This window comes from Elgaria multicarinata, chromosome 17 (genome assembly GCF_023053635.1).
Source record: "Elgaria multicarinata webbii isolate HBS135686 ecotype San Diego chromosome 17, rElgMul1.1.pri, whole genome shotgun sequence".
Lineage (NCBI taxonomy): Eukaryota > Metazoa > Chordata > Lepidosauria > Squamata > Anguidae > Elgaria > Elgaria multicarinata.
Window position 1 is genome coordinate 28,354,216 of NC_086187.1, and position 9,361 is coordinate 28,363,576.

General features: G+C 47.3%; 1 long non-coding RNA gene across 1 annotated transcript; it reads right to left on the reverse strand.

The window, feature by feature from the left end:
* Window positions 1-903: 903 nt before the first annotated feature.
* Window positions 904-8,809, reverse strand: LOC134410060 (uncharacterized). Its single transcript, XR_010026239.1, has 3 exons — window positions 8,435-8,809; window positions 6,955-7,148; window positions 904-1,388 (listed from the first exon to the last, which is right to left on the reverse strand). It is a non-coding gene; the product is annotated as an uncharacterized LOC134410060 (long non-coding RNA).
* Window positions 8,810-9,361: the final 552 nt, after the last annotated feature.

A 9,361-nucleotide genomic window follows, 5' to 3' on the forward strand; every position in this document is an offset into this window, starting at 1 on the left:
GCATGAGGGAACTTTCCCTGGACCATGCCTTAAGGCCATTTCTATCACAATCACGTCAGGAAACTTTTTTTTCCCTTGCGAAATGCTAGAGTTCCACAGCCTTAATATTTCATAGCAGTGTTTGATGGGATTATTTAGTAATGACGCCTCCTGCTAGAAAGGCAGTCAGCAGGAAAAAAGCAACAGATAAAACATAATGAGTGTTTACCAGTCCCACGTGCACACAGGCTATCTTAGAATAATAAAAGGAGACCACACCCTTCTTCAGTGAAGGAAAGAAAACAGTTTTATTCACAAATATTCTTGCCTGCTCAGTTCATTTTTTGTTCCATTACACCAGTCAGAGAGCAAACACATTTGCTCCCATTAATGGTGGAAGTCAGGCAGGGGGGAAGAAGGGGAGGCGCAAAGGGGGGAATCGCAGGAATCCACATTATGGGCTATACAGATGCTAAGGCTAGCTGTGGTCAAAATTCTCATGAAATAACTATTTATTTATTTATTTATTTATTTAATTAATTAATTTTTATACCACCCAATAGCTGAAGCTCTCTGGGCGGTTCACAAAAATTAAAACCATGACGAGCATAAAAACAACCAACAATTTAAAAATACAATATAAAAAGCACGACCAGGATAAAACCACACAGCAAAAATTGATATAGGTTAAAATATGAGATTAAAACAGCAAAGTTCAAATTTAAGTTAAATTAGGTGTTAAAATACTGAGAAAATAAAAAGGTCTTCAGCTGGCGACGAAAGGAGTACAGTGTAGGCGCCAGGTGAACCTCTCTGGAGAGCTCAATCAACAGCCAGGGTGCCACAGCAGAGAAAGCCCTCCTCCTAGTAGCCACCTGCCTCACTTCCTTCGGCAGGGGCTCACGGAGAAGGACCCCTGTGGATGATCTTAAGGTCCGGGCAGGCACATATGGGAGGAGGCGTTCCTTCAAATAACCTGGCCCCAAACCGTTCAGGGCTTTAAATGTCAATACCAGCACTTTGAATCAGGCCTGGACCTGGACTGGCAGCCAATGAAGTTGTAGAAGGACTGACGTGATATGATCTCGCCGTGATATGATCTCGCCGGCCAGTCCCTGTTAGTAGGCGGGCTGCCCTTCCAATAACTTGCAGACAAAGTTGCAATATTCCCAACAGCGTTCAGGGTTGTTATCACCACAGAAGCTCCCATTCAAATTGTTTCAGAAATTTGGCTTTAAGACACCCTCCCTGGGTTGCAAAACAAAAAGAATGTAAGAATGGTCTTCCTGGATCAAAGCCTAGATCCATCAAGCCTAGCACGCTGTCTCCAACAGTGGTCAACCGGACGCCAAAGCATGAAAGCAACAGTTCCAGGATGTGCAGAATATCACTCTGCATTTGGGAGGCCACTTAGTCATCACCAAAAAAGAAGACAAAAGAGGAAATTGATTACATAAAATTTGCATGTGTCAATTTCTCGGCATAGAGCCGGGCTCTGGAACCTCAGAACCAGGCGCTAAATCTGACCCTCTGGAGGTGCCTGTCTGGCCTTTCAGGATTTCCCAGGAGGCCACACACCCTTTCTCCCAGCCATAGATCATTTGATAGTTCCCCAACCTTTGTGCATTTCCCCCCAACCTTTGCGCATTTTCCCCCATTCTTAAAATGTCGAAATACCTCTCTGAAGGATTCGTTACTGGTAGTCAGAGCTGTAGAGCTTTATCACACCAGCGTTATACTGCGCAATCACTGTGAATTGCGTGCAAACGACTCTGATGTTTTCCAGTTTATAATCTGCTTTGACTGTTAAGTACTCCCATCTATCCTGCTTTAATTGTGCTATAAAGGGAAAAGACCCACCCTATTTTGCTACTAGTTTTTGAGCGAATCATTTGTAGTTTTCCAAGCGGCCACTGCGGGCACAGGAGCGGGATTTTATATGTTTAAAGAAAAATTAAACAAATGCTTACATCTGCGTAAACTTTAAAGAAAAAGACATCAAAATTGGCACAGTAATCGATATTAAGGAGAGCTTTAAACATACGAAATTTGAATTGGATTGGTTCATCCATTGATTTTCTTTCTTTTTTTAAGATTCCCCCCCTTAAATCCTTTGTAAAGGATCGTAGGAGCGCTGCCGCCTGGGGTGTGATTTAGCAGCAGCAACAACACCGACAGCTTAGCGCTGTAGGGGATAATTCGAGGGAAACAGGTATGTGGGATGAAGCTTGTACACTACAATATGCTGGTCATTTTGATACTTTGGCACGTCTCTTTTGCCTTCAGTCTGACCGTCAGCTTCTGTCTCCTGGCCCCTCTGGCAAGCCGACATAAATCACTGTTTACAACAGACTCTTTCTTGCAATAGATCAAGTTACACAGATCAGCTTTCCAGCATCTCATGGCAAAAGCTACAGCACTTAGACTCCCAAATAAAGCAAATCGCTTCTAAGCTATCAGCGCACTATTCGGTTCAGGAAACAGTCTCAAGGCTAGAAGTCATTCAGCGTCATAAATCCCACCAGCAAATTGCCTGCCTTAGTCTTAGATCATAAGATTACAGCAGACAAGGGTTCGTACAATAAACCCCAACTGGGAAATAATCTGAGCACGAAAGACGTTGATCTCAGCAAAGGCCTGCCCACTTGTTTCAAATTAAATACAATGGAGCGGCGGTTCATACCACGGAGGGGCGATAAATACAATGGAGATTTGAAGCCTCTCCATGGCTAAGATCCCTGAAATGCCCTCCCCATGGGATCCCACCCGCTGCCTGGTTGCCACCATCCCAGGCAATAAAATCACAGGTTTGATTTGAAGTCTTATCTTGCAACTGCGGCCGCTCAGGAGTTTCATTCTTCTTCGGCATGTAATCAGTTGGAAAGTCCGGTTGTCCCAAGTTCCCAGGCCTTGAATTTTCCACAACAGCACTAGATTCTAAATCATCCTGGTCTAATTGTAGTCTATTTTTCTTTTATTCTTCTTGATCACACCAACTATTTATATCACCTGTAAGATGGATCCTGACATATGAAGGCACACGAGGCAATTCACAATAAAACCCAGCTTGAAAACAAAATCTTAATTAAAACACAATGTAAAAACAAATACATGTAAAGACACAATTAAAAAGCACAACAATAAAAGAAATAAACAGCACCAACCAAAATAAATAGCACCAACAGTAAGACTGTCAGTCAAAGAAAAGAAGAAAAAGGAAGGACGGGTTAGATGTTTTGCTCTTTTTAAGAACAGATGATCAGTGTTTGAGGAGGAGCAATTTAATGCGGCACTAACCTTCACACTTCGTAGAGTGCAGCCTCTCCAAACCTGCCCCCACTGCCATGTTTTAACTCTAGGCAATATTGGATTGCCAGGCTGAGTCAAAGAAAGGTCACTTCTTCATGTCTTTTAATTAGAGAGAAACCAGCCTAAATTGGTTGGTGCTGAATTAGAAGAAGGCGCACCAACCCAACCAGCCTTTGCCCGGAGAAAGACGACCAATTAAATAGATTGTGGATGTCATGCAGATGGGTGCAGAATCCACAGGAAGCTATGGACAATGAAGAGATGGCAATGATATTCCCATGTGTTTCTATTATCTATTTGGGCTTTGTTAGTTTAGCAAGAAAGACGCAGCTGGACAAGCATCTGTCTGGGATGCTTTAGGGTGGATTCCTGCATTGAGCGGGGGGTTGGACTCGATGGCCTTGTAGGCCCCTTCCAACTCTGCTATTCTATGATTCTATGACTAAAGGCGCAATCCTATGCATGTTTAGATGGGGAGGGGGGAGTCCTACAACTCTCAGCATTAAGAGCATAAGAACATAAGAGCCATGCTGAATCAGACCAAAGGTCAATCTAGTCCAGCATTCTGTGTACACACAGGGGACAACCTTAGGGACCCATAAGCAGGACACGAGTGCAGCAGCAGCACTCTCCTGCCCATGTTCCCCAGCAATGGGTGTGCACAGCCTTACTGCCTTTGATACTGGAGGTACCACATAGCTATCAGGACTAGTAGCCATTGATACCCTTCTCCTCCAGGAATTTATCCAACCCCCTTTTAAAGCCAACCAAATTGGTGACAATCGCTACATCTTGTGGAAGTGAGTTCCATAGTTTTAACTGCGCTGTGTGAAGAAGTGCCTCCTTTTATCTGCCCTGAATCCCCCACCCACCAGCTTCATGGGATAATGACTCCACTGGGTTCTAGTATTATGAGAGAGGGAGAAAACGCCTCCCTCTCCACATTCTCCACCCCAGGCATCATTTTATACGCTTCCATCAGGTCTCTCCTCAGCCTCCTTTTTTTCCAAGCTAAACAATCCCAGCTGTCGCAACCTTCCCTCATAGGAGAGATGCTCCACTCCATCCCCTTATTCATTTTAGTTGATCATTCCCCAGCTAGGAATTGGACTTTTCCTGTCTAAATATTCTTGCGGGGAGGTAGGAAAGAGGAAAGATCCCTCAAACACTGCAACTGTATTTTTGAGGTCAGTAAAGGTACATCAAAAGAGAAGGGTGTTTTGTTTTCATTCCCTGGGATGGCTGGGACAGTGGTTGGAAGGAGCAGGCAAATTAGCAGCCATCTGCCCATCGAAAATTGGTGTTACTGTGCAAAACAACCTCGTGTTGGTACCACCAGTTTCTCCCCCTTGCCTGGCCACCATTTCTATAAAGCGAGAACGCCAAAGAAACACGCAACGTTCATGACTGCTTGGATCCCTGTTTATTTGAGCACAAGGGAATTGTTGTAAATGCTCTACAGAACATTAAGCAGGAGTTTAGAGGACAGGGAGACAAGAGGCAAAACTATCACGTGCAACAGCATCCTTTAAGTGAGGTTACGCCAGCGGGCTGCCTTCACCGAGACTACCAGGGTGTAGCTTTTTCCATGATGTATAAGAAATGTCGCTAGGAGCATTTCAGTGGCTTGTTCTGAGTTGGGGAGAGCAACTGGATGGCCTTTAGACAGCATCTGGGGCAGGAGGCATAAGAAAAGTTTGGATTCCCGGATCACCTCCGCGCTCCTCCCGCTCTGCATAGGATGCCCTTCAGCCTCCAGATTCAGAGGCTGATGGGCATCCCGACAAGATTTAACCCTAAAGCACTTTGCACGCACTAATCCTTACAACAGCCCTGGAAGGTTGGCCAATATCATTATACCTACATTGGAGATTTATTTTATTTTATTTATTACATTTTTATACCGCCCAACAGCCGAAGCTCTCTGGGCGGTTCACAAAAATTAAAACCATAATAAAACAACCAACAGGTTAAAAACACAAATACAAAATACAGTATCCAAAGCACGACCAGGATAAAACCACGCAGCAAAATTGATATAAGATTAAAATACAGAGTTAGAACAGTAGAATTTAAATTTAAAATTAAGTGTTCAAATCTTGAGAGAATAAAAAGGTCTTCAGCTGGCGACGAAAAGAGTACAGTGTAGGCGCCAGGCGGACCTCTCTGGGGAGCTCATTCCACAGGCGGGGTGCCACAGCGGAGAAAGCCCTCCTCCTAGTAGCCATCTGCTTCACTTCCTTTGCCTCACCTCCTAGTAGCCACCTGCCTCATCTTCCAGGGAGATGGAGGTGCTGAGGGTGGGCAACCGTGGTTTGCCTAAAGCAGTCTCATCAGTTTGTTGCACAAAATATGCCTGATTCAAGTGCAACGAAATCCAATAATGAAACACTCGCGAAAGATCTCCGTCAAGGCGTTGGGCTCCAAAACGTTTATTCTCGAGAATAAGGTGACCTCTTTGCGCTCACGCTGTTAACCAGAGTCACACTGTGCTGAGGTAAGACAATAGCTTATATACTTTATGCAGTGGTCAGAAGGGGAATTGCAGCTGCCATGTGCTTTGCTTCTGTAGCCCCTCCCCTATTGGTGATGTGGCTAGAGGACAGTCCTAAGGACTTGACTGAGCTTAACTGGTCAGTGTCATTTTGAAATTGACCTATGGTGTTAAAGTGCACTTAAGCGATGTTTACTTGAAGTTAGGTGGTGCTGGAGCTGTCGGGGGGGGGGGGGTGACATCTGTCCGCCACCATCAGTGTGAAATACCTTCTCTCAGATATCCTTTGCCCTGCATACCTGCACTTAACCTTTCCCCTATATGGTGAGGTGTGGGCAGCTGGGTGAGTGGATTTGATGGGATTAACTCAATCGGTGTCCTTTGGAGCTGACAAGGCTAAGGGGCTTGATATGTGCCTACGTGCTGCTTGCATAAGGATAAATGGAGTTCTTTACTGGGGGCGTCTGGCCACTCCCCGCCTTGTGCACCCCTTTACCTTTTCTAGGTGTATGCGTGTCAGGGGGAAATGGACACTCTACTTTTTACATCAAGTTTGTGACCAAAATTAGATATGCACCAAATCACAGCTCATTCTCCGAGCCATTTTGCTTCAGCAGCTTAGACTCGCTTTTATAAATTTTGCAGACCTGGCTGCACAAAGAGGAAGTCGGCCTGTGTGGTTTGTGTAGCAATACAATCAAGGTCAGTTTTTAAAACATTTTACCACCACATTCAGTCTGTGGCAACATTTGGGTGGAAAACACTTTCTAGCAGCAGTGACTAAATGAGGTGGCTATTAATGGTTGCTCCTTTGTGATCCCTAACTGTGTCTGGAATTGCTTCTTCAATTGAGTTTCAGTTACTCAAGGAAAGACATTTTTATTCCATCAAGCATTTGGTACATGCTGGAAGGGTAAAGCTGTACTTTTGAGCTCAGGGTATGATTAGTTTTTAAAAGGAAATAAATAAAATTTAAAAAAAACACAAATAGAGTGTTTTAAATTGGATCTTTTTTTGTACTTTTATGTTATCTTTAATACACTCTGAGAACTAAGATGCTTAAAGGGGCGGGCAAGTTATACATTTTAAAAAAAATGTAGAAATTGAAGGGTGTTAATTTAGATTGTGGGGGGAGAGTGAAAGTTTCAACCTACAATCTTATGCATACTTACCTAGGTGTAAACCCCACGGAGTGACGTCTCCCATTTCAGGCCAAACGGGATTGTACTCACATGGATTAGAGGGATCTGATCCTGAAGAGCCACTTACTTGTGAGCAAGCATGGATAGGATTGTGCTGTGAATAAGTCTTCTGCTTATGCAGGCAACATGCAGTACATCCTCCTACTCCTTGAGAGAGGAGGTTTCTGTAGAAAAAGAGTACAGTTGGAACAAGCTCTGAAATAGCATGGTCTGCATCCCTTCTCTTCAACTGATGCATCAGGGCCAAACATTCTTTTTACTGGTAAACTTCCGGTGGGCATCAAAATTCATTTATTCTTTCTTCATTTTTGCAGAGAGGGTAAAGCAGAAAGCAGACAATAACGAGGCCTGCTAAGCAATCCACAAAGCTTTATTCAAGCCATAAAAGTCTCTTCCCACCTGAAGAGAGTCTAATCACTAGGAAGTTTCTCCTGGGCAAAGCTATGCAAACTAAGCAAGACAATTGTCCTTTCAAGAAGAATGGGAAGCCCTTCCCCAACTTCATGCTCTCTCCCTCAGGAGAATGTTGGCTTCCCACTTATTTGCCCTTGAGGAGATAAGCTCTGGAGAGGGGTCACCACCAGCTGGTGAAGCGGTCCTGAGAGCTTTCTCCTCCACTGGTACAGGCTGGCCTGTGTCTGGCGCCAATTCCTCTACTTCAGGGTCCGATTCTGATTGCTCACCTGAAACACCTTCTTCCAACCTAGGAGGAGCAGGGCGAGATATGACACATGTCTTCCTTTACTCACCCTTTTTCTAAGCTAAGCAATCAGCAGGTAAGGCCCCCTCCCTCCTCCCCCCTCACCTGCATCCGTCACGTTCCAGCGGCTGCTTCAACTGAGCCTGAGGACTCAAACAGGAAGACCAGGCCGCAGTGGCCTGGTCTTCCAGTTTGAATCCTTGGGCTCAGTTGAAGCCGCTGCCGGAATGTGACGGACGCAGGTAAGACCCTGCCCCCCTACCTGGCTCCACCACCATCACCGCACAGACTGCAGCGGGGGTGCCAGGTAAGGCCCCCCTCCCTCCCCCCCCTTACTTGCGTCCATCGCAGCCTGTCGCCGGCTTCACTTCAGCCCGCGGCTCAACCCGGAACGGGGCCTACACTTCCGGGTTGAGCCACGAGCTCAAGTGAAGCCAGCGACGAGCCGCGACAGACCAGGTAAGACCCCCCTCCCCCATTACCTGGCTCTGCCGCCATCACCACACGGGCGGCGGCAGCAAGGCCAGGTAACCCCCCTTTTGCACACACCACTTACCTGGTCCGTAGCGGGCTTCACTTCAGCCCACGGCTCAACCCGGAACTGTAGGCCCCATTTCTGGGTTGAGCCATGAGCTCAAGTGAAGCCGGCAACTGGCCGCAATGGACCAGATAAGACCCCCCTACCCCCCTTACCTGGCTCTGCAACAGTTGCTGCACGGGTGGCGGCAGCGCCAGGTAAGGCCCCCTTACCTTTTTTTCAGAGCTCCGGATCGAGGCGAAGGATCCGCCTTCATGTCAATCCACTCTGTGACGCTCCGCTGCCCCCCCCCAATCCTCTTCACCTCCGGCTTAAGGGGAGGCAAAGCACCCCGATCCGCTTCTGCTTCTCCGACCCGAAGAGAAGCGGAGCACAGCCCTAGTTTAAACAATGTGTGCTATGTAAAGAACTCTCTCACACGTCCATTCAAAACCATTGACTGAATCCCTCTCTAGGAGTTCCGGCCACTGCCAGCTTGCTGCTGTGCAAACCCGCATGGTACACGTGTCTTTCCATATTCACACATTTAACTCCTTCCCTACACGAGAACCTCCTTAGACGGCCAGCATGCGAAGCAGCCAAGTAAGCCACGCCCCCCTCGTCCTGCCCCCCCCCCCCCGTCGGTTCTGATTGGAAGAGTTCCTTTGACCGACGCGCCTTTTTATCTCCTCAGGAGAAGAGAGGCGGAGGGCGGTGACACGCAGCGTCGGTGCACGCTCGCTCCTGATTGGCTGGCGGGCTCGAGGCGAACCTAAACTAAGTAAATACATAACAACAGGCCCAATCGCGGAGAGAGGCAGCAAGGGAATGGACATCTCGGCTCCTGATTGGCCGAGCGGACCTGCAGCGAGAGCCCCTCCCCTGTTCGGGGGAGTGACGTCGGCGGCAAGGGTGGCTTGCCGATTGGACAGCACTTCGGGAGCTTCACCCAATGGCGGGGAGAGGGAGGAGCTACCCTGTGACGAGACGAGCCTTCCCCCCTCAACAAGCCGCCGACGTCGACCGCAGAAACTTCTAACGGCGCCGGCTGCCTCTCGCCTCTCAGTACCGTCGGCTGTGCGCGTGCGCAGCCTTCCTCCGGCTTGAGCGGCGCCCGCCACTTCCTCCTCCTCTTCTCTCCCGCCCCTCCGGCAGCTCCA